We start from the raw sequence: 27175 nt of genomic DNA, 5'->3' as shown, positions 1-27175 counted from the left end.
CCCTACCAGAACAGGAGAGGGATCTCTCCGAGTCACGCTCAGTGAATAGGTAAGCAAAAAATGGTCTGAGATGACTTACAATGAAATATTGATCTTAGGCTAGTAAGTGAATATGGATACAAGAAACAATTTTTATGAATGACCGAGCTTCTGGGATGGTATGGGACCAACAGTCAACAAAGAACAGAGAATTTAATACAAAGGCACAGATTACTTCGTGAGACAAGGCAGGTGGAAAGTGTAGCAATTTAGTTTGGAATAACATGGAACAGAGAGATTGCTGAGGAGTGTGAAAAGGGCATAGGAACATGAATCCTTTTCAATAGAAGAAGAACACTGAACATGAAATTTTCCCACAGGCAGAGCAATAAAATTGAATTCTACCTAATCTCACTCAGAAAATTTCACTAGAAATGAACATGAATTGAATTATGAAACATAACGAAATACATTTGAAAACATAAGAGACACATTTGCTACACTCACAACCATAAGAATCTCATGAAACAGAGGCGCTGCCTTTCATTAATTCTCTGTCAAAAATACACAGTGAAGAAACATAGTTTCTTTCCCACAGTCTCCCAGAAGTTACAAACTAACCAACCCTTTGCAAATAGCTTACATACAATATATATAATGTGCCATGAAGAGATAGAACTCCCAAGGGTTGGGGAGTTACTCGAATCATTACAAAATGGAGATGAAGAGTCAACCATCAACTACATGTGCCGCGCTACAAACATGACATTTGGCTTGGGTGATCGTTTGCCTTCCTTCGCCACTTGGATATAAGTACATCTGGAAAGAAAATGCTTTAAATGCTGCCTTTGGTGCTAAAAAACCAAAGTGTAGATGAGTGGGCCCACTTGGAGAAGTCGCGAATCGAAATTTCGCGAAACGGAAGCAAATTTGGCAATTTTTCCTCTCTGCGCCGTGCCATTTTCTCTGTGCGCCGCACTACTTTGGGGCCTGTTTTGGGGCACTTGCAGGTGTCCAAAATGTGCCCAAGTGGGCTTGTTGGAAATCCTATCCTGTCTACTTTCTAACCCAACTAGAATTTCTGAATTTGGTGCTCATTTGCCCCTCCAAATATTCATTCTCCCAAGACTGCTTTCTGTGTGTCAAAAAAGGGGAAGAGAGGCCATTTTTTGGGTGTTTTTGACCTCCTGGAGACTCAGATCTTGCCCAAATTTCTTTTCTGGGCACCAGTAGTCGTGATTTTCCATGGTGAATCCAAAAATTCAAACCATTCCTCATTTGGAGCTCTAGATTTTTAGCTTTCGCGCCATAGGGAGAAAAACCCTGTGTTTTGCCCAAAAATTTGTCATGTGACCAAAAATTCCCCAAATTTCTTGAAATTTGGGTTGGAGGTTCTCTATGGGGTGATATGATGGGCCAAGGAAGCCTCAGCCAAGATTCGAAGCTGATCTTTCTCTTTTGCCTCTTTTTCTTTTCTTGTTGCTTTCCTCAATTTCGCCTTCAAGCTCCTTATCTGGGCCTTTGCACTCATGTTTCGTACTCTGTAACGGAAAGCCATGTGTCTTAGTAAGGCAAGGTCCTTATCGGCCTTGTCTAGCAGCCACTCCAAGTGCATGTTAACGCTCTCGAGATGTGCCTCCCAGTCCTCATTGTTCTGTTGCTCTAATGATGTGAGCTCAACTCTTCTTCTTTGTGCAGCTTGGCGATGCTCTCGAATGTTTTGTAGCTCCATAATCGCCTGCTGATCCTATAGCTATTTATTTCTCTGCTCCAGGTACTTCATGTTCCACTTGGACCTCCCCAAGTCAAGGGACAAGGCCTCAATCTCTGATTGCTGCTCCTGGATGATCTCTCTAAGCTCTGCATTTTTTGGTTCCATATCTGTCTCATCATCATGGAGGAGAATGAATTCAGTCTCTCGTTCACCTGATGGTCCTTCCTCCTGCACTGGCTCCTTACCTCTGCCCTGCTCATCTGATGCTGATGTCGGAAGCGAGGCCCCTTCCACCCCGGGTGGAGATAACACTCGCTTTGCTGCTGCAAATAAGGGTCTATTGCCTTTCTGATAGGTGATGAATATTGGCATAGTAGCAGTCTCATGGCACTCATACTATTGTGATGGACCACCTATCTCATGCTCTGCCTCTGATACTACCTGTGGAGTGCTAAAGAAGTCACGGGAGATGAAGTCCTCCCAAGAAATACCCTGCAATCCCAACTGATGATCCACCAAAATCCGGATAAGAGCAAAGTGATAAATACTGTTGAGCTGCTACTGAGGGGTCTTATGCTGCATGAAATTTTTCATCCTCTCTATTTTCCCGCAAATGAAAAATGGGAGGTTCATTATCCGCACCCTGGTAAAGTGCATTAGCAACCTAATGTGATAAGCATAAAGGCGAGAAAACCTCCCCTCACAACTGAAGTACTTCATGATCAATTTCATGAGCGAAGCATACTCATCTCTCAAAAATCTGAATGGGAAAACTCTCGTGAGCTGACTCAAACAACTAGCCTTAATGTAAGGCTCATAATGATGCCTCTCCACCTTCTTCTTCTTATGCCATTGTTCTCCAACATTTGGTATGCATGTTGCCACTGATATGGTTTCGGGTGTCAATGTGAAAGTGACCCTAGCCAAGACAGACTGACCTCCATGTAGGTGAAGTGCAAAAAGACGGGCCAACTCATGATGAACTCTGACATTTGCCACCCTTTGACAAAATTCAAGACATGCCAAACGTTGGAAACATGACATAGCAAGAGGGCATGCCTGCAACTCGGTGAGGGTGTTTGGCTCATCTCTAACATGTTTGCCACTCCGGTGATGTCTCCTGGGGGCATGTTCTCCTGAAGTTGTATCACTGTGGGTTTCCTCCTCATACTCTGATGAAACCTCGGATGCCATGATCGCTGTTTTATAAACTGAATTTAGGCTGCCCCTTTGGTGATGATGAAAGCTATGTTGTTTTGATAATCTGCCACCAAGGGGACAATGAAACAAGGGAGTATTAGGGGGGGGATAATATAATGGGAATAGGGGTTATAGGAGAATTTTGTTTAGGGATATGTAGGGGGCTTTGGGGTATTTTGATATGGTAGGGTTTGGTTTTTTGGCAAGGTAGGGTTTTAGGGTTTGTATTGAGTTATAGGAGGAGGGGTAAGGGAATAAGGAGTTTGGTAGTGTTTAGGGTAGTGATAGTAGGAAGAATGCAATAGGGGAATAAGGAACAGGGGTAGGGTAGGAAAAATAACCTCGACAGCAACAACATTGTGGCACAAACCCTAGCAGAATAGTTTTTCTTTGATGTCTTCTTGTGTTTGCTTATGAAATTTTTTTGCATTTAATTACAGGCATAAAAACCCTTATATCACCCATAAAAATTTGATGCACAAGTTATGTTTCGAGCCTACCTTGAAAATAGATGAGCTCCACAAAAGATTGGAGGTGATTTGGTAAAGTTCTGGGCGTTTTGTCCCTGTGCGTCACCTGCAAAGCCCAGTGCGTCGCGCTGGTTATGATTTAACACTGCGGGCGGGCTCTGTGTGTGCCCCGCTCCTGCCTGTGTGCGCCACGGACCCTGAAACTCCCTCCAATTGCTCCAAATCGCTCAATTGCTCACCTCACGACCTTGCAACATTCTCCCAATGCCTTGATTGCACAATGAGTTTGTTTTGTGATGGACACTTATGTATAAGACTTGGAGGACATGATTTAAATTTAATTTTTCAAAAAACCCACTTTTCTAATGTCCTGTTTAACACCTTTTCACTGACTTTAATATAACCCTGATTTTCACTTTTTCTCTGAATTTTGGGCTAAAACGATGAAATTTGCGACACTTTTTGCAGGGATTGCATGACAGAGCATTTGGCCACAGAAATAATGACTGCACCTGAAGAAATCAATTGTCGACTGTTTTTTGAAAATTTTGTCACCAATAGCATTGTTTGACCTTTCTTCAAAACAGAGTTTTGAAGAACCGTCGAATTTTATCAATAAGATGATGGAAATCTGCGGATCATTACTCTGCAAGAGCATCACTCTGGCCTGCATGGCTTTACCGAACATATTTTAAGATCAAATTGATCAATCCCTAGACCTAATGACCAAAAATGACTTTTGTCCGTTAAAGGACCAAACCTTGACTGTCATGGACTCTAGTGATTATTTACAAAAGACCCAAGCCAGCAGGAACCAGACATGATGGGAAATGACTAGCATGACCTTCTCCATCAGATTATGGCATCCCCCTAGTGGAATGATGCTGAGTGAATGGAGCAGGACACCTAAAAATGAAATGCATAAAGAGTTTTAATCTCTGACGGAGGACTGACCAGACCGACTCTAACAAGGTAATAGCTACATTGTTCATTTTATTTACAAGTAAAAACATGATGAGAGCCATATATAGCAACTATCATAAAACATATAACAACCAACATAATAGCAACATAAATACCAATGAAATCACAACCATATAAATCATATATAAACCCGTATAATACTCATAGAAATACAAGGAGAAATAACCTCATATTGATGATGCAAAATCCAAACCCCGGATGGGATTTCCATGTTCCACCGAACCATAGAATGGTTGAGCCAAATCTACCTTCAGCCATTCACCCCATTCCATATTCCAAGCATGAATGTGGGATCTCATAAAATAAATCAATCCAAAACCATCCAGGGCTTCTAGAGGCCAACCACCTCAACCCATCAAAAAGTGATTCCACCTAACAGTCAAACATCACCAAAACCATCATCAGATTTGTCTCTGTCCCAACCATCCATGGCTCCAGAGCATTTGTTCCAACCAAGCCTCCAGGACTAGTAACTCAACCCATAGTTGCCACTGGGCTCCAGAGAATTTGTCCAACCAATGCTCCAGAAATAGTAGCTCAACCCACCAAGGGCTCTAGAGCGTTTGTCCAACCAAGACTACGGGACTAGTAACTCAACCCAAGTTGTTACAGGGCTCCAGAGTGTTTTTCCAACCAAGGCTATAGGAACTAGTAACTCAACCCAAGCTAAGAAAACATGAGAACCAACCAAAACAAACAAGGAAATAAACCCACAATCTCCATGGCTATCCAGGAAATGAAAAAGCTAGGCAATCCACTGTCAATCCAGGCAATCCTCCACACCAGTGATAGATCATGACCAATAATCCACATGCATATGCAATGCATACCAAAACTAGTAAGGAAAACATACATGCAACTCGCTACCTACAAGAAAATCCCACTATACCTATTAATCCTGATGTCTTATTGTGATTTCCTACTCGTCCTTTTCCTTCTTGCTCCAAAATCCAAGTATGTCACACCCTCCAAGATTGCTCCAAGAAAACTCTAAATCTTCAAGAATATGAGAGAGAGAGAATAATGAGAGAGCTCCAACATTGAATTAACAAAAGGTTATCAATTGATCCTCAGAAGCCTTTTTATGAATGATGCCTCTGTTTTCTTCATTTTCCATTATTTTCCTTCAATTTCCTTCTCACATGCAACCTGTGACCTTTCACCTCCCCTTTCTCCTAATTTTCATTATTTTCATAACTAAATGCGCCAAAAATGTCATTTTTCCTTTCCAAAGCCTTGGTCATTGCCTTCGACAATTTCCTTATCCATTAACAACCAAATGAACACCCACACTAGGATATCTTCCTCGCAATTCAACTTGGAATAAGTGTCCCATCAACAATGGTTATTATTTTGCCTTTATTAACTTATACTACATGGAATTTTTTACCAGGGTTGTTACAGTGTAATAGGTTCTATTAGCCAATAGTCTAAGGGTAAAAATAAAAATTCTAAAAGAACTCAAGCGTTGGCCATAAAAGATTCTCCTACTGAAAGCCTTTCTCCGGAAACTACTTCTGAGATTAATGTCGTAGAATCATCTACTGGCAAGAATCAACCATTCGGGGTTAAAAATAAGGGGACAGGTAAAAAAATACAAAATTCTTCTCCAAAAGAGAAACCCACTAAAAATAAACCTACTGATGAGAAAAGGAAACCTCATTATCTTTGCCTTATATGTAATGAAGATCATTATACGAAAAAATGCCCACATCGGGTAGACATTACCAAATTCATGAAAGGTTCTCCAACTCCAGCTGTTTTGAAGGATCCTTTTCCTTCTCAAGACAACAAAATGGTTTCACGTAACACATCTTCTTCTTCCACATTCCAAGATATCATGCTGATGTCTTTGCAACAAGTTATGGCAGCAACAAGATCAAAAGATTACGGATCTAAGAGTCCAGTAGTCAATGATAACGAGACTAGTTCATATGGTCAACATTTCAGTTCAATTCCTCTTCCTCCTTCTGAACCATTACAGATTGAGAAACCAAACCCTGACATGATGATTCGACCACCTCCCAAAGGTGTTCTTCGAAAATCAGCTTTCAACCCACATGCTAGAGCTGCTCAGAACTATAACATTGTTGAAGTTAGCTATGTCTCCTTCAGCAATGTCAACTCTTAAAGTGTTGCAAACATGTCCAGCACAAAGAAAGTTATTATTGTCAGCTATTGGAGTAATTGATCCTCAAAATTCAATTATTATTATTTTTTTATCTTGAATGGCATATACCTAGACTCCCACATCAACTGGCATTCCAAAATCCAGTTTTTTTCAAAACCAGATGAGTTTTTCACACAGTTATTGACAAAGGAGATTCTACGTGTATCATGCATATTGCTTGTTGGAAAGATTTAGGTTCTCAAACTCTTAATCAATCACCTACCACTCTGAAAGCCTTTGATGGAAGAGGTTTTTTTCCTTATGAAATCCAAATTTTTAATGTTTTTGACTATATTTTTGAGCAGTGACGATAATTTTTGACTTTAAGTGTGCAAAACACAAGTTATTACGAAAATGAACCATTTTGGAAATGAGTATATTTTTATCACTTTTTTAAACTCATTAAAACCTTACAAAAAAGAGAAACAAAGAGTTCTATGTACGCCCTTTTTAGTCTCCCTAAATATGAAAAGATTACCGAGCACTTAACTATTTTGAACTCGTCAAAGTAAATGAACATTTTTCTATTCAGTGTAAGTTTACCCCTTTTACGGATTGAACTAGACTATTTATGAAAAATGTATACGTTGACTAATCATGGTCAATAGAGTTCTCTCTTGGATCAGTTTACCCTCTTTTGGGCTTGTGGGACTCAATTTACAAAAAAGGACACTGTGGAGTTTAATTATGTTTTTCTCCTAACTCCCTAAAACCGAAAAACATCGAGATTTACTTTCTACATCCTCATTAAAATTTTACGTTGAAATAACTGAATGAGTTTTCGTTTTGTGTCTTTTAAAACTATTTAAAGATGAAAATGACATCGAGTTATCCCTTCACTAGATTTGTAAAATTTAAACAGTGCATGACTCATCAATAATGATGGTATTGAACCACTCCTTCCTAGGGTTTGTTAAAAATTCTTCGAAGGACTCATCCGAAGGATGAGCTTACAAGAAAATCATATGTTATCCTCCTCAAGCAGGCCGAAAAGAAAGAGGTACTTTCTAGTAATGGTGGGGGAAAATTGGGGAAGAACCTTTGTTTTTGTTTTGTCAAAGGAAGTATGTCGCTCTTGAACATGACTCTCTGTCACTTTTGTGTCTCGGTTGGGAAATCCATTTGCCTCTCAATTCACCATACCTCATTGAAATTATTTAGTTGGTTTGGGTATCATTTTTGAGTCAAATTCTTCCAAGTCAGTATGTCATGTCAGAAATATGTTCAAGATAAGTCCAACCTCAGTCAAATTACTTTGCCATTCATAGCCTTCAATCCCGTCAACCATCCCTGATTCAGTCCTGGATTACTCCAACTACTGTTATTCAAAACTTGATATGATTTTCTTGTCGTAGGCCCTCCTGTGATAGGTCGCTTCCTATCAACTTCAGCTCATTATCTAGGAAGTTGATCTAGAAACCTTCTGTACCTTGCAGCCTGCATGCCTCAATGATAGGTTTCTCACCTTCGATAATAGGTTCTCATAATTGACCTTCAATCAAATGATTCTATGAGTGTCCGACTTCAGCACATATATTCACACTTCATAGATTATATTGGAAGTACCTTGAGAAGCATTGTCATTATTTGTGGTTTCTTTCGCACTTGTTAACGGTTCACATCATTGATTAGTAATCAAGTGGTTTCTATCATGTTCAACTACAAGATATTCACTCACATGACTAATTCATACTACAAATCGAGAGATGGAGATCAAGAGCCTAGATCTAGTTTAATCCATCTAGGTTGCATGGAGTTATTAAATATTCCTAATTGTAAACATATATCCATTGATGGTTGTGACCATACTATGTCATTCATTGACATGGATCTTCAGATGTATTTATGTATTGGTTCCTTAAGACATTTATGCTCTAAGTATGGGAAATTCCTACCTTAGCGATGATTATATATTGCATTGCAACATCTGATTTATTGTTTTAGGTCTCTGATTGCAGTCTCTAACCCGAACCTTGACATGATAAAGTGCTTCAGTCATCAAACATATTTTCTAACTTTGCACTTCAGGGGGAAATATGTTACATGTCATTTTATCACATTAGGCAAATGACCATTCGTTTGGATCTTTTGCTATCCATAAAAGTGTTCCAAAGCACCCCATGCAAGGTTAGAATCCAAACTATCCCAAAGAAAATGAAATTCCTAGATCCCAAGGCTCAAAAACCTATTTTTTTCTTCCTACATAGTTCCCTATTCCATTTACGCACATACACAAAAGAGTCCATTAGAAACTATGCAAAAGTGCACTCTGTTTGACACTATGGCCTGTGCACATGAGTTAATACAAGTAAAAATTAAAAGTAAAGTCTAGAAGAATTGTTAGTTGAATATTTCCCAACTAACAAGCTTCAAATGGATGCTTATTCAACCTTTATCCTTCCCATCATGGAGATACTTCCCTCTCTTTGTGGAACCTCTATCCCACCATTTTTGGATCTTATCCCTTAGGAAATGGATCCCATACTTCCCCTTCTTGGCCTATAAAGCTAACATAGGCCAGAGGATTGAGGAGGGCTATGGAAGGTAGGCTTATGCCGCAAAAATAAGGTTAGGAGGATTTCCATCCAAGGAGAGGGTTGGAGATTGTGAGAAGAGACTTGTAACATTAAGGATTTGAGGTTGTAAGTATTCTCCATTTTATTTATTAAAAAGCAATTGTTCTTTCCTAATTATTTCTTTTTTGATATCATTTGTACAATTCCTTGATCACCCACATAGGTTATGATTGGTTATTGATTCAATTTATGATATATGCCGAGTTAAGTAGTTCATTTATCTTTCATTTTATATACTAGATGCTTTAATCCTTTGTGTGTTTCTATCTATGTAGATCTACTTCATCACATCATGGAGAAGCTGTGGAAAGCACTAGAATGATATCTAAAGCATCAAGGGAAAGTTAACTATCGAAGGCACTCAAAGGGACTTCATCAGCCATTTCAATTAAATGGTAAGTGATCTCTCTCATATTGTTTGCTTCAACCAATTGTAAGGTAAGGAAAGGTAACATTTCTTTCTTGTTGGTTACTATATTTCTTTGAGGTCTAGGGAGATCCATATTGTCTGCAAGAGGGATTAGTCCACCTAAAAAATTGTGTCTGATTCTCGATCAGACACAATGGATGTGGGAAACCCAAAGTTGACCCATACAAATTGGAATAAGAGATGAGCATTTTTGTTAGGTCCCTATAATACTAGTAATTACCCCATTACTATTGTAGTTGTATCCCTTATTAATGTTGTTGTGCCCCTATTGTGCCCATATTGTTATTACTGTGCCCCATAGAATCCCTCTATTGTCATTTTTGTGGCTTTATATTATTATTGTTAGGTCGACTGGGTTATATTGTGACTCCTTAGACTCCTATATATAGAAAGGAGGTTTTGTCATTTGGATCATCCAAGAATTGTTCATTTATGTAATGTAAATGAGGTTTCCCCCTCGAAGAAGCTAAATTCTAAGGCATTGATGTATCTTTTCTATCTTTTTGTGAGCTGGTTTCATAACATTTGGTATCAGAGCTTTGGATTCTAGGGTTTCGCTGCTCCAAATAGGTCATCATGGTATTTTCGCTATAACTTTTTTTCTGCGATGTTTCAAAAGCTAAAAAAAAAACCCATTTGAGATGAAATCGCACTAAACCTCGGATCCAAATTTCAGAGCTTGTTGCACTATATTTGTGGAGATATGATATGAGGAAGTTGGTCTTTTTGCAGACTACTGAATTACATTCCAAACAGGTGACCTGGGGAAAATTGTCATAACTTTCTCTCTGAGAATCGGATTGAAATTTAGTAAGAAGCTACAAAAAGAGGACGGACTGTAGTTTCTTGTATATATTTTTCAGAGCCAAAGGTTGAAACAGTGACTCGTGGCACGTTGTGCAAGTTCGCTCTACTGAACTAGTCTATAATCAGGTCACTGTGGGATATTTCACATAACTCTTCCCTGGAGAATCCAATTTGGATCAGACTGGTGGCATTGGAAAGAGTACACAGAGGGATACTGCAGGTCACAATTTCATAACTGCATGATCCAAAAGTACAAAGATACATTAGATTCAATATCAAGCTCTTGCAAAGTGGAAAAGAGTGTGTAGTTTTTGTTAAAATTTTGCATAAGCTTGGTTTGAAAAATTAGTTTGAAGGAGTTCAAAGGGAATAGTAAAGCATTATTATTGGTAATTGATGCCCTGAGGAAAGAAAATGCAAACACCTAGTAATCAACCTAAAATCTCTAGCATGACTCATGAAGAAGAGGAAGAAATGCAACATGATATATCAAAATTACGAGACCAAGTGCAACAAGTGTCACTTGCACAAAAAGTAACAGAATCTAAGATGGATGGTTTAAAGAAAGATGTAGAAGCTAAGATGGATGGTTTAAAGAAAGGTGTAGAAGCTAAGATGGATTGTTTAAAAAAAGGCATAGAAGCTAAGATGAATGACGTGGAAGCTAATTTGAAGACATGCATGGAAGATTTGAAGACAAATTTGACAAATTTTCTACAAGAAATTCTTACTAATGGTGAAAAGGTAGTAAAGGAAAGTCATGATGAGAAAAAAAGAAATGTTAATCATGATTTCGTAGACTCTAATGTTGGACCAAAGACCCACCATATTCCAAAAATTGATATGAGGAAGTTTGATGGCAAGGATCCCGCAACATGGATATTGCAGATGGAGCAATTTTTCGATCTCAACAATGTGCAAAACACGCAAAAGGTACGTATTGCAACTTTATATTTGGAACCAAATCAGGTTGTATGGTATCAATGGCTTTGCTCTCGTAGTCAAATTATCACTTGGGCAATTTTTACGAAAGAATTGACAGCACATTAGGAGGATACAAAAAGCAACACTTTTTAAGCCAATTGATAAGTCTCAAACAAAAGGGTTCAGTAATGGAGCACATTGAGGAGTTCCAAAAATTGAACATAAGGGTAAAAAATATGCCAGAGGAGCATAGGATTGATGTGTTCATAGCGACTTTAAAGGATAATATAAAACATGATGTTCGTCTTTGGGAACCTGAGTCATTAGAGAAGGCATTCAAGTTAGCAAGAAAAATGGAAAGCAAAATTATGTCAATTAGGAAGCATGCCACTCACAACTATAAAGATGGAAGTGTTGTTGCCCCTAGTCTTCCACAACCTATAAGGTTGACACCACAACAATTGGAAGAAAAAAGAGCAAAAGGGCTTTGTTATATTTGTGATAGCAAATACAGTAAAGGTCATAAGTGTGCTGAGAAGAAATTATTCTACATAGATTGTGAAGAGGAAGAAGAAAAGGAGAAAGAAAGGTCAAAAGAAGAGGATATATTCCAGGAACGAAACCTAGATAAAGAAGAAATGAATCCAACCATATCTTGTAATGCATTGGCTGGAATTACCACTCCTCAAACCATCAACATAGAAGGGCAAATCAAGAAGAAAAAGGTAATAGTGTTGATTGATTCAGGAAGTACCCAAAATTTTATTCATTGTAAGATAGCAAAAGAATTGAATTGCTTCCTATATCCAGCACCAGAGTGTCAAGTGATGGTTGAAAATGGAGGAACGATAAATTGCTCTGGAAAGTGCCATAATATCAAGCTATCCATGGGAGAATATGTATTGACTAGCCCAATGTTTTCCATTCCAATGGGAGGTGTTGATGTTGTACTAGGAGTCCAATGGCTACAATCCTTGGGTAAAATAGCTTTTAATTTTCAAGAACTTTTCAAGAAATTTTCTGCGAAAGGAAAGGAAGTTGAATTAAGGGGTATTGCAGGGAAACCGGGAAAGATAATAAGCTCTAACGGTATGACAAAGCTTCTAAAAAGGGAACAAAGAGGTGTAATTGTTATAGACATTTTTGGGCACTGAAACCCCAAGCATGAAATGTCCATAAACCAAGGGCACCTAAGTCCCTAAAAGTGTTGTTCTAACGCCTAAAGGAACAAGGTCAACTGATTACAGCTTCTCCCAGAAGTTCTCCATGAAAAACTGCTCAAAACTGGTCAAAACAGGATCATTTCAGCTGCTCCATAGGCAAAGTACATTTCATCTCACCTAAGTACACTCTGTGGGTGCGTTTCATTTCAAAAATACCTCCTATGGGGTGCGATGGGCGAGAAGTGACAAATGGCAGTGTCAATCCGCGAGGTGGAGAGGCATGGAATCTTCCAGAAACTTCTCCTGTGACACTTGCCTCTCTGAATTCGACCAAGGATGAGTAAGAGATCATCAATCTCCAAGTGGAAGCAAGAACTATCAGAGGGAAGACACTAATCAAATCACAAGCTGACTCATCTCCCTTACAGATATCTATATACGGATCCCTCATCCCAGAGATCCAGAGGCTGGAATTTCGCATCTTGTAAGGAATTACTGTTGGTTTCTTGAGACAAAATCATAGTGTTGGGTGATCTAAGATTTGTATGAGGTGAAGAAGGTCTTACTTGCTAAGAGGATAATGCTGGGTCAGAACAACTGGTTGTAACTCCCTTGGATCTTTCTTGATTATCAATAAAAGCTATTCAAGTTTTCCTCCATACTCTTGTGTCATTTATGTTTTATGCATCTGTATGGTCAATTTACATCTGATCCTAGATTTTTTATGATTATAGATCCATGTTCTTATATAGTGTTATGCTACTGTGATCCTACAAGTACTCTGTGAAGCTGGGCGTACAAGGGAGCAAGTAGCGAAAGACTATCAAGAGAGAGAAGAATCGAACTAGGAGATAAGCGCAAGACAGAGGTTGGTCTTCTTTGTTCTTCTCTCATCTATATTTCATAAAGGAAAAACAAAAGTAGCTTTAATTTGTTTGTTTCTAAGGTAGCTACCACACCTTAGTGGGATAAGCAGTTCTGTGTAGACACTTTTCCCTGTAACAAAATGGCGACTCTGCTGGGGAGCGACTAGGTTGTTTGTTTATCTTCTTTGTTGTTTATTTTATAAACTTACAGACGGAGCCTGAAGTCGAGCCAGGTAGCTTTCGAACTGCATTTGCTATGAAAATGCAAAGTAGATAAATGTCGCTTCAGTCAATCTCCGGGATTTGTTTATGAATTAAACAACTGATTCACAAACTCTCTAATTTCCCTCATGGTAGCTCTTGGAACCTCCTTAGATCTACCCCTGATTGTTGATTTACTGATTACCATTTGCTCGGCCAAAACCCCTGAATTGAACTGCAAACTGTGACCTGGAACCCAAGCAAAGTCTCGTCTTTGGCCCAGCGCAGGCTCTGTTCTGTGAATCTGAAATTCAGCGCACTTCCCGAGTATGGTGCGTTGCATTTCAAGTTCCCTGTGTTACAGGTGCGTTGATTAGACTAGGCATTGTTCCTCAGTTTTGGTTTCTGTGTTCATTCTTTTCAGTTCTATTCATGAGTTTTGCTGTTTATAATCAGTGTATCTCTATTTGAAACCCATTTCCTTGCTGATATTCCGCCTCCATTGTGCAAAAGAACTGTAAATGTTTTGTGTATTTGTTGAGTCATTTTCAGTTCTCCTTTGCAAAAAGTAACGTATTTGTACTGTCGTCCCTTGATTTGAAAGTGTCGTTTTCAGTCATAGGAGAGAGTTTGGTTGCTATTGATAGTCGATTACCCTGTTACTATTGTATTTGGTCTGAATTTGTAGTTTTTCTAGTGTCGAAAGCAAGTATCCATTTCCGAATCGTAAAGTGTTGTGATTGTCTCCATTTTTGATTTTGAAAAGAAACTTGTTAGTAATTGTCGCTTGAAAAGTAATTCAGATTTGCGCATTAGGTTTCTTTTTATCATTCACATATTAAGAAAGCCGAAAACAAATACATGCATGTGCATTTGCATTTAGACTGTTTGATTGGTTTGATTTAGGACAGTGCATATAGTGTGTGCTCTTTGCTCTTTGTGAAAGAATACTGTCTCTCTTTCCTTAGTAGCTAGGATTTTCATTGCACAAAGAAGATAAAAGACTGTTTATCATCTTAGATTGCATTTTAGGAATTATACATCTACATCTCGTGGTGAACCTGAAAGGAAAATTTCTTAAGCAAGATCAACTATAAAATAAATTTAATGAATCTAACAACGCTTTGGAACCTAACGCACAACATCTAGAAGTATAGGCTAGAGACGTATTCCGGCGTCGTAAAGTCTAGTAACTGTTGTTCTCACTGATGGTTGGGTGATTCCTCCACTTTGAGACGATAAGTGCCAGTACGGACTTGTGCTCCCACGTACCGTCGAGTATATTTTGGGAGACCACAATAGGCTTAATCCTTTATCCATAGGAAGCCGTGTCTGTCGCCCTATCGATCGCAATGCACTGAACACAACATTCGGGAAGATTGACTGCCGTACCGTAAAAAGTATTCTGCAGTTTTGCGATTGGTTTGGTAATCCCTCTACCTAGATTTCCAGAGCAGTCCCTTTCGTTCCTTTTCAGACTCCTTAACGGAAAAGGTCCATCTGAGCACTTGTCACTTCAGGCTCATTAAAAATCGAAGGCGACTAGAGTCATCTTTTGTTTTTTCTCAACTCTTTAAAATTGAAAAAACAAGTTGTGTCAAAGCGTCTAAAATTTATTTTAAACGGAATAATCATCACCCTTTCCTATGTTGATCTTAGGTTGAGAAAATGGAATCCACCAACCAAGGAATTCCCCTTGGAGGAAATCCTAGTCCCTTCTCCTCTTGGGGAGATGTTGGTGCACCCCATATGGCCACATTATCGCTTCCAGGATTGACAATCGGCTTGCCTGTATGGCTCTTCTCAACCTCTGTCGTTCAGAACACCGTAATTCCTGAACAATCGAGTCAGCATCTAGATGAATCCAGAGTTACCCACCAACCTTCTACTTCCTCCAATTCTTCCTCTCCTCCCTCCTCTTCGCTTGATGGGGTTGGTAAAGCCAAAAATCAAGTACCTGAGAAGAAGAAGGATAAGAAGAAGAAAGAGAAGAAGAAGAAGGAGCCAAAAGCGAAAGGGGGAAACCAAGCATCGTCTAGCGAAAATCCACACACTGCACCGACCAGGCCTAAATCGCCATGTGTCATTTGCAAAGGAGACCACTATCATAGAGATTGTCCCTGCATCCCTCAGATCTTAAGGGACTGGTCTCCTCGTTTGCACAACCCGGTGTCGTCAACCTCTAATGATCATGTTGAAAACACACCGTCGACTAGTGAAAGTGAAGCCCCAGGACAAAAAGGAAAATATAGATTTCCTTGTAAACTATGCAAAGGTGATCATGCCGTCCACCGTTGTCCCTTCTTAGATGAGGCTAAAAGAGTTTTGGACGATCGTCCGGTTTCACCATTACGACTTCCTCCTGGATATAAAAAACTCTTGCCGAGTCCGTCACTAGTTGAAAATCCGGCTGACCCACCCAGGTGGTCAGCCGAAGCATCTATCATTGAAGACAAACCATCTGAACCCATACCAGACGAAATTCAAAAGGTCGAGGCAGCAGTTGACCCGGTCTTGCCTTCAGAGGTTCCATCTTCAGATGATACAGTCACAAAAGAGAATAAGGATGGCACCGTCCAAATTATTTTCGTAAGCACAGACTCCGACGAACATGGGGGCAATTTACCCATTCCTTTACCGCAGGAAAGAATTTCGTCATAGTCGTACTCGGCCGTCTATTCAGTACCACCTCCAAGAAACCTAGTTGTTTCCTTCAACTGGAATCAACTAGGCAGACCCCGTTTACCGGCTAGTGTACCATTCCGAATTATTTCTCAAATATAGAATGGTTATGGCTGGTACCATCATAGATGAAGGGGCTTCTGTGAGTATCCTTTCCTCGACTGCTTGGAAAGTGCTTGGTTCGCCATCGCTTTTTCCTGAGATGAGAAATCTGACAGGCTTTGACAAAGGAACCAGTCGACTATTAGGGATCCTTCCCAATGTGCCCATAACATTGAGAGGGAAAACCGTTGACATGAACGTAATGTTAGTTCAAGGACCCCTGGATTCTAATCTACTCCTTGGACGAGACTATATTTATTGCATGGGAGCCATTGTCTCATCACTCTTTAGAGTAATGTGTTTTCCGCACGAAGGAAGAGTGGTCAAGCTCGTAGACCAGCTTTCATTTCCCGGATCACGCATAGCAAATAGTCATATACCATCCCTGAATGGTCTTTTCACACAAGGAATGTCTCATCAATCTCCAGTCCGTCCACCTGATGAGCGCGAGTGATTCGGGGGACATGACTGAAACCCAGGGGGCATGCACCCTGGTCTGCTTCGGCAGGAAAATTTTGGGTATGGGGTAGGTTTCCGCGAGAGATATATGACTAGTTTGTACTCCCGTCCATGATTGGAAAAGGGGGTTAGACTGGAATAAGATTCCCTCGTCAAAGTTATGTGAGTGGATTGTCTCACCTTTGTCTATTTCGGTAGACATCGCCGAAGAAGTGTTTTGTTTGCGGTGTGAATAGAACAATCTTTGGTAACCTGAAAGAGGTAGACCTTTCCTGATAAAACAAATGTTTTGTTGGAGGTTTGAAAGGTGACCTTGAGACTCTGTTTTATACCTGGGGGCATGCAAACCTTTTGGCATGCAAGCAAAGAGCGATCATTTATCTGTTTTTTGGATTGGTCGTTTCCTAACTTGCATAAAGAAAGGATGTGGGGCAAAACTCCGAAAAATGCCGATTCATATATGAGACATTCTTATTATACGACTGGAGTAATCGAGCAGTTTTAGCACATAGTTCAAGCTCGTTAAAAAATAAACATAAGTCATGAGCAAATGTTTCTCCCCGCGTTTAAGCTCATTAAAAAATGAACTATTTCCCAGTAAATAACCATCGTGAATGTAGTGCTTCAGCCTTTAAAGCCTTGGTTGTGTTCTCATCATCACCTCCACTCTGTATTGGCCGATCATTCACCTCCATTTGATTGTTTACCCCTTTTGAGGAACATCTGCGAAGAGTGATCCCACTAGCCATCCTTGTAACACTACCATGATTGGAAAATTCCAAACCTTACCTGGAACCATCTGCTACCTAATTTTGTCACTCGTTCCTCAAAAGACAAGTCTCCTTCAAGCTCTTTTCAACTGACTCGTAAAATATGAAAAGATTGCCGAGCCATTGGCCTCTCCAGCTTGTTAAAGGGACCATAAGTGTTATCCCTCCTTTAGATTTTAATCTTTTTGGACCTGAGGGATTATTACACAAAAAGATCGAGTGCTTGTTTTGTTCGGCTCATTAAAAGTATCGAAAATTCATCCCTTATGTATTATTTTATACTTTTTCGGACTTAAGGGATTAGATGACGAAAAAGGAATTTTGGAGTTTCCTTTACGTCCCTTTTTAGACTCTCTAAAATTGAAAAGGACCGAGTTATCTTTGTCGTTAAACTCGTTAAAACTTAATAGCGACAAACTTGTCCATAGCAGACAAGAACGAGTTTCACTATCGCTAGGCTCGTTAAAACATAGCGATTGGTTTGCCCGAAGGGAAAATTATAGAACAAACATATGTTATCCTCCTCAAGCTTGACAAAAATAAAGAGGTACTGGTCAGAAATGACTGAGGAAAAATTGGGAAGAAAACTTGAAGAAACTTTGTTGGTAGCAAGTCGCTCTTGAACATGACACTTTCACTCCGCATCCAAGTCAGGTTGGGTTGTTTCATTCACCAGTCACATCACCATGGTCCCATCACACCATCCACATTTGGGGTTAATGCTACCAATCCATCACGTCAGTGTCGCCGATATGTTCAAGAGAAGTCATTCAGAGAATTCACCTGTGTCTCACCCGCTACAATACATTTACACTCCATTCTTTCATGACTGCCACCCTGAACCTTATGTCATCAGATCGTTTTCACCTCCATTAAAATCATTTGCTCCGTTCCGTGTCATTGATGTGGGATTCATTAAGGCCCTCCTGTGACGGATCTCTTCTTGTCGACATCAGCTCATTATCCAAGAAGTCAATCTAGGAACACCCCGTTCAGTACTTTGAAGCTTGCATGCCTCAATGGCAAGTTTCTTACTTCCGGCGACAGGTTTACATCAATGGCCTTCTACCGAAAGATTTTGCATGGTGTTCGATGCCAAGTCCTTTATTCACACCACGTGAATTGTACTGCAGTACCTTGAGGGTCATCATCATTATCGGTGATTCCTCTCGCGCCTGTTAACAACTTACATCATTGGCTGGTAATCAGGCGATGTCTTTCCATGTTCGACTCCAGAATATCTCTCACATGGATAGACTTGTACTTCGAGTGAAGATCGAACGAGATTGAAGACCCCGGATCTAGTTTCATCCATCCGGGCTGCGAGATATATTCAGGGAAATAAAGACATCAAATGTACATCATTGTTGCCCAGATAATCATCCAATCAATGGGATGATGGCTCTACCAGAATCATCAGTCTACACTCAGACGATTGTTTGTCCTATGTACATGAAAATGAATTTATAAAGCTGAGCATAGGAATGCCCGCCTCAGCTAGATCATGAAAATATTATGAAGATAATGTATTGTATTGTATCCTATTACAGGTCTCCTCCCAGCTTGAAATAACTTCGGATCCTCATAATAAAGCATTTCATCCGACATCAAAAGATTAACGACCTCATGCTTTAGGGGGCAACTGTTATAGACATTTTTGGGCACTGCAACCCCAAGCATGAAATGTCCATAAACCAAGGGCTCCTAAGTCCCTAAAAGTGTTGTTCTAACCCCTAAAGGAACAAGGTCAACTGATTACAGCTTCTCCCAGAAGTTCTCCATGAAAAACTACTCAAAACTGGTCAAAACAGGATCATTTCAGCTGCTCCATTGGCAAAGTGCGTTGCATCTCACCTAAGTACACTCTGTGGGTGCGTTGCATTTCAAAAAGCCCTTCTAGATGGGCGAGAAGTGACAAATGGCAGTGTCAATCCGCGAGGTGGAGAGGTATGGAATCTTCCAGAAACTTCTCCTGTGACACTTGCCTCTCTGAATTCGACCAAGGATGAGTAAGAGATCATCGATCTCCAAGTGGAAGCAAGAAATATCAGAGGGAAGACACTAATCAAATCACAAGCTGACTCATCTCCCTTACATATATCTATATATGGATCCCTCATCCCAGAGATCCAGAGGCTAGAATTTCGCATCTTGTAAGGAATTGTTGTTGGTTTCTTGAGACAACATCATAGTGTTGGGTGATCTAAGCTTTGTATGAGGTGAAGAAGGGCTTACTTGCCGAGAGGATGATGCCGGGTCAGAGCAAATGGTTGTAACTCCCTTGGCTCTTTCTTGATTATCAATAAAAGCTATTCAAGTTTTCCTCCATACTCTTGTGTCATTTATGTTTTATGCATCTGTATGGTCAATTTACATCTGATCCTAGATTGTTTATGATTATAGATCTATGTTCTTATATAGTGTTATGCTACTGTGATCCTACAGGTACTCTATGTAGCTGGGGTACAAGGGAGCAAGTAGCGAAAGACTATCAAGAGAGAGAAGAATCGAACTAGGAGGTAAGCGCAAGACAGAGGTTGGTCTTCTTTGTTCTTCTCTCATCTATATTTCATAAAGGAAAAACAAAAGTAGCTTTACTTTGTTTGTTTCTAAGGTAGCTACCACACCTTAGTGGGATAAGCAGTTCTGTGTTGACACTTTTCCCTGTAACAGTAATTGCACAATTATGTTCGCTAGATGTTTCCACATCGGAATCATCTATTTCTCCAGATCTCCAAAAAGTCTTGGACAATCATTCCAATGTATTTGAGACTCCCAAAGGTCTCCCACCTATTCGTGATCATGATCATGCTATTCATCGGATTCTAGGAAGTGTTCCTCCAAACATCAGGCCGTAAAAATATCCCTATGCCCAAAAGAGTAAAATTGAAAGTATGGTTGCAGAAATTCTAGAGGTTGGTATAATTCAACCTAGTCAAAGTTCTTTCTCTGCTCCAGTATTATTGGTGCACAAGAAGGATGGATCATGGCGCATGTGTCCGGATTATAAGGAGCTCAACAAGCTCCCTATTAAAGATAAGTTTCCCATTCCTGTCATTGATGAATTACTGGATGAATTGCATGGATCAATTTATTTCACCAAGTTGGATCTTCGTTCAGGATATCATCAAATCAGAATGAAGACTGAAGACATTCTGAAAACAACATTTAGAACTCATGAGGGTCATTATGAATTTTTGGTCATGCCTTTTGGCCTTACCAATGCACCTTCTACATTTCAAGGTTTGATGAATTACATTTTCAAACCCTTCCTTAGAAAATTTGTGTTAGTATTTTTTGATGATATACTAATCTACAACAAGTCTTGGAAGGATCATGGTGAACATGTGGACAGGGTGCTACAACTATTGGAGGAGAAATAATTATATGCAAAAAGATCCAAATGTTTCTTTGGAGTACAAGAGGTGGAATATCTGGGTCATATTGTATCTCATGAAGGAGTTAAGGTAGACCCTAGCAAAATTAAAGCCATTAAGGAATAGAAAATCCCCACATCCATAAAGCATCTACGAGGATTTCTTGGGTTGACAGGGTATTATCGCAAGTTTGTTAAGAATTATGGGAGAATAGCAGCACCTTTAACAACATTATGGAAGAAAGATGCATTTTCATGTACTCCATAAGCAACAAAGGCCTTCGAACATCTTAAAGAGGCAATGTGCCAAGTACTAGTCTTAGCTACACCGGACTTCACAAAAACCTTTATTATGGAATGTGATGCTTCAGGAAATGGAATTGGTGCTGTTTTAATGCAAGATGAAAGACCCATTTCTTTTGAAAGTCGTCCAATCAAGGGAAAGTTTTAACATAAAGCTATTTATGAGAAGGAAATGTTGGCAATACTACATGCACTTAAGAAATGGCGACCCTACCTAATGGGAAGACACTTCAAGGTAAAAACGGATCATGACAGCCTTAAATACTTCTTAGAACAAAGATTATCCTCTGAAGAGCAGCAAAAGTGGGTCACAAAGATGTTGGGTTATGACTTTGAAATCATCTGCAAAAAAGGGAAGCAAAATGTGGTGGAAGATGCACTCTCAATAAAGGATGAGGATGTAGAAGCATTGTTGTGCGCCATTTCTATTATCCAAACAGATTTGATAAACGAAGCAAGGGAGGAATGGAAGAATGATGAAGAAGTGTGGGCACTTATTCGAAAGTCACAACAAGATTCCAGTACATCTGATACATTTAGCTGGAAAAATGATTCGTTATGGTACAAAGATCGATTATACCTCTGTAAGAATTCCCAACTCAAACAAAAGATTCTTATGGAATTGCACACTTCTCCCTTAGGAGGGAACTCAGGATTTTTAAAAACTTACCATAGGGTTAAGAAGGATTTTTTTTGGGATGGCTTTAAATCGGATATTCAAAACTTTGTGCCTGAATGTTTGGTTTGCCAACAAAATAAAGTTGAAACATTTAAGACCTCGGGTCTATTACAACCTTTATCCAATCCAAGCCAACATTGGGAGGAGGTTTCAATGGATTTTATCACAGGTTTACCCAAGTCTGAGGGAAAGAGTGTCATCATGGTGGTAGTTGACAGAATTACCAAGTATGCACACTTTTGTGCATTATCACATCCATTTAAAGCCAGTACAGTTTCTACTGCATTTATGGAAATAATTCAAAAGCTACATGGAAACCCAAAGATTATTGTAAGTGACAGAGATCCCATTTTCACTGGAAATTTTTGGACATAATTATTTTCTTGTCTTGGTACTCAGTTAGGTCATAGCTCATCTCATCATCCTCAATCTGATGGGAAAACTGAGATAGTAAACAAACGTTTGGAAGGATATCTTCATTTCTTTGTATTTGATAAATAGAAACAATGGGTGAAATGGTTGCCTCTTGCTGAATGGTGGTATAACACTTCCTTCCATACAACAACGAAAATGACCAGGGAAAATTTTAAGAACCCCCCCTAAATTTACATGTATAATAAATGGGTGAATCTCCATGGTATATAGGAAAAATGGAAGGCGATTTTATCAATAATATGATATGTATATATAATTTTTTGGCGAATCTCTCACCAGGCATGGCGAATATTTTACTCAATTATAAAATCTTGTGTTTATTGAATACACAAATGAAAAAAAGCATGAGAAAAAACCTAATACTATATATAAAACCAAGAAAAATTCAAATTCATCACTTCTAGGGACCTCATAACCACCCTGCCAATACACAGGTATGTTCCTGTTTGGAATTAGAAAAATTACTAAAATTACAATCTGTTTACTCCAACATATGTTGGAAAGTTATAGAAGGATGACTAGTGCAATCAATCCATTCCCTTTAGCCCTGGATTTGTTTCAGTTTAAAACAGAATACAAATATACTTGTCCAATGTCTATGCTTTAACCATTCACCTTAAGATCTTTTTACAATATAATTTCCTAATTCTATTTAATATCTTCATTATCATAAAAACCAACCTATATCCATCTTAACTCCACATCTACCACTCTTAGGGGGATGAAATCTATTTATCCCTCTGAGCACTTGGTAGACCCAGAATTAAGATGGATATAAGATGATACAATTTCCCCTTTAAATAGTCTATGCTCACATGAATACCATGGTATTACCATGGGTCAATACCATGGGTTATCATAAACTTGGAGCTTAAAAATTACTATTAATAATTTATAAATATTAATAAAATTAATAGTTGATTTTTATTTTATTTTTTATTTTAACCAAGCTAAAATGTTTAACATACATTAAATTACAACATCCATTTTTACTCTTGATCGGATCAAATATTTTTTCACTCTATGCTAGTTTGCATATCACGATATTTGATACTTCTCGGGGGTTAGTAGATCCAGAGTAAAGATGGATCTATGCTGGTTTAATTCCCCCATTTAAATGGGCTACATTCCAGGTGAATACCATGGGTCAATACCATGTGCCATACCATGTGCCAATTTTATTTTTATTAATACTAATATTATGGTTCATAATGTTTTTTTGCATGGTATTAATAACAATCTAGTCCATGGTATTTGCCCCATAGTATTTTGCCCATAGGTTTCACCTAAATATAACAAATTTTTTGAGTGTTTGTAAATATAAGGTGACTTATGGAGTAAATATAAAAAAATGTTTTATTTGTTTACCATACCTCTTGTTTATTTATATTTTTATTAATTTACCATACCTCTTTTACAAATATGGTATTTGGCCCATAGGATTCACTTAAATAAAACCTCTTTCTTGAGCCTTCATAAATAGAACGAGGGTTATGGACTAAATATAAAAAGAGGTTTTATTTATTTACCATGTGTCTAGTTTATTTATATTTTTATTTATTTACCATACCTCCACTTTACTTATATTTTTATTTGTTTACACCCTTGCATGTATATAAGGTGACTTATGGAGTAAATATAAAAAATGTTTTATTTATTTACCATACCTTTCATTTATTTATATTTTTATTAATTTACCATACCTCTTTTATAAATATGGTATTTGACCCTTTGGCCAATAGGATTCACTTAAATAAAAACTATTCTTGAAAATGGGCGAATGGATTCATTTAAATAAAACCTATTCTTGAAAATGGGTGAATGGAAGGTTGTAACTCCTAATTTCAAGGGCTAAATTTACCTTTTTTACCCTCTCCCTTAAAATAAGGTGGGCTATTTGAGGTGATTTGTAAAAATGTACTATGATACAAAATATTCGCCCACTAAAAATTTAAAACCCCTTAATTTTGCCAAAGGGCAAACATTCGCCCCTAAAATTTTCTATGAAAATGACCCCATTTGTGGCACTTTATGGATATCAGCCACCATCCATCACATCATATTTAAGAGAAAATTCTAAGGTTCAAGCAGTGGAGCATCACATCGAACATCAACAATAAGTCCTCCAACTCTTAAAGGATAACCTCGTGTTGGTACATAATCGAATGAAACAACAGGCATATCAACATCGCAGCGAAAGAAGTTTTGATGTAGGTGATTGGGTATTCCTACAGCTACAACCATATAAACAAATGTCCCTCAAGCAAGTTAAGAAGGATAATAAATTATCACCAAAGTATTATGGTCCGTACAAGGTGTTGAAAAATATTGATACTATGGCATACAAATTGGAGCTTCTTGCAGCTTCTCGAGTGCACCCAGTTTTCCATGTTTCATGTTTAAAGAAGGTTATAGGCGACAAGCTCCCAGTTCAAACAATATTGCCAGAACTTGACGAGGAAGGAAAAATTATATTGGAACCGGAAGCAGTCATAGAAACAAGAACTTGACAGCTACGAAATCAATCAATTTCGGAGTATCTCATCAAGTGGAAGAACTTATCTGCTGAAGATTCCACATGGGAGGATGAGAATTTTATATAGAAGCATCCAGAATTAATCAAGCATTGAGGACAACGCTTTTTTGAAGGAGAGGGGCATGTTAGGTCCCTATAATACTAGTAATTACCCCATTAATATTGTAATTGTATCTCTTATTAATATTATTGTGCCCATATTATTATTACTGTGCCCCATAGAATCCCTTTATTGTTATTTTTGTGGCTTTATATTATTATTGTTAGGTCGGCTGGGTTATATTGTGACTCTTTAGACTCCTATATATAGAGAGGAGGTTTTGTCAATTGGATCATCCAAGAATTGTTCATTTATGTAATGTAAAGGAGGTTGCCCCCTCAAAGAGGCTGAATACTCAGGCGTTGATCTATCTTTTCTATCTTTTTGTGAGTTGGTTTCATAACAATTCTACTTTGCATTGATCTGCTTTTTGCAAGGCATTAAGACACACATTTTGCTAAATTGATCCACAACGACATAAAAATAGTCATGGAATCTCCTAGACAAAGGGAAATTTCCAACAAAATACATTGACATGCTTTCCCATGGACAACTCGGAACATGGAGTGGTGTGTAGACCCCCAATTTTCTATTAGTGGGCTTGCAAACTGAACATATCACACATCCTTTTACATATTGAGTCACAATGTTTTTCATGTGAGGCCAATAAAAAAACCTCTGCAAATGCCAAAAAAATTTCCCTACATCAAAATTACCCGAAACAAGAGACATATGTGTCTCTCTAATTACATGTATTCTTTCATTGGTGGGGATACAAAATTTTCCAAGATGGTACAACAATTTTTCCTGCAAATGGTAATTTTCTACCTGCAATCCATGAGTAAAATTTGAATAAATATCCTTAAAATATCCATCAGCAACATACTGTTCAACATAAATTTCAAAAGACAAAGAATAATTTTGCAAAACTACAAATATAGAAATAGGAGGGCGAGAAAGAATATTTGCCACTTTTTTGTTGATGCCCTTCTTGTATTTTATTACAAGGTGAAACTACTGAAGGAACCCCATCCACTTGAAATGACGTTCTTGTTGAAGCTTGGTTTGTGACTGGAGGTACTACAATGGATGGTGATCTGTGTGAATGATAGTCTCCTTGCCAATCAAATAGTGCTTCCACTTTTTCACGCTTTGGACCAAGGCATACAACTCCTTGTCATATGTGGGATAGTTCACAACAGCTTGGGAGAATGTTTCTGAATGGTAACATACATGTTTTCTCTGCTGCATCAACATGACTCCCATGACATACCCAGTAGCATCTATCTCGATCTCAAAATGTTGTTGGAGGTCAGGTAAGGAAAAAATTGGTGCATTATTGGTCTTTTATTTCAGTGTATCAAAGAATTTATGCTACTTTCCTCCCCACTAAAAGGTTTTCTTCACACTTTTTAATGCATACAAGGGGGATGAAATGACAAAGAAGTTGGAAATGAATCTTCTCCAGTATTGTATTGCACCCAAAAAGCTACGAACCTCTATAACAGTGGTGGGTTTAGGCCACTTCAAAATCACATCAACTTTAGAAGGATCTATTTTTAACTGTCCACCTCCAACAATGTGACCCAAGTAAACCAAAGAGGTCTTACCAATTTCACACTTAGAAATTTTGACATATAATTTTTCTTTTTGCAAAACATCAAGCACTTTTCTAACATGACTCTCATGCTCTTCCCATGTTCTATGGAAAACACTAAATTTCATCAAGATCCACAAGTACAAAATCATCAAGAAAAGGTATGAAAATGTCATTCATCATCCTCATGAATTGGCTGGAGCATTGCACAATCTCAATGGCTGACAACTTATACATACCAATATTTGGTAAAGGATAATTCTGTTGAAAGTGAATTTCGTGTTGGATTCCACGCTTTGGAGGCAACCCACTTGGTTCCTAAAAAATCCCATTATAGTTAGAAACAATTTCATACAATTCTATTTTATGAGTGGGATCACAACCTTGGAAAGCTTCATATGTGTTGATGGTGTTAGACCCGCCAACATGTCAGGGGGTCTGCCTGGTAAGAAGTCCCAACTATAACTCAGACTGTTTGGTGTAGGAGTCCCAGTAGTGGGTCGTACGGTATCGCCTTGACCACAGTTGTGCACAGAGGTAAGTAAGATGTCCCTATTGGTAGCAAGGGTGTGACATATGTGGCAAGTCAAGGAAGGTGCATGAGCGGTTCTAACACAGGGAGGGTGAGGTGAGTGCGCCCCTTGTAAACTTGTGAAAGCACGGAGTTAAGAAGGGAACACACGAGAATAGATGCATCACAAACTGGAAGGAA

The sequence above is a fragment of the Pinus tabuliformis genome, chromosome 1_2 (genome assembly GCF_031772625.1).
Source record: "Pinus tabuliformis cultivar Carrire ecotype Pingquan chromosome 1_2, CPIR1, whole genome shotgun sequence".
Classification (NCBI taxonomy): Eukaryota; Viridiplantae; Streptophyta; class Pinopsida; order Pinales; family Pinaceae; genus Pinus; species Pinus tabuliformis.
The sequence above is the reverse complement of the archived record's forward strand: the minus strand, read 5'-3'. Positions refer to the sequence as shown.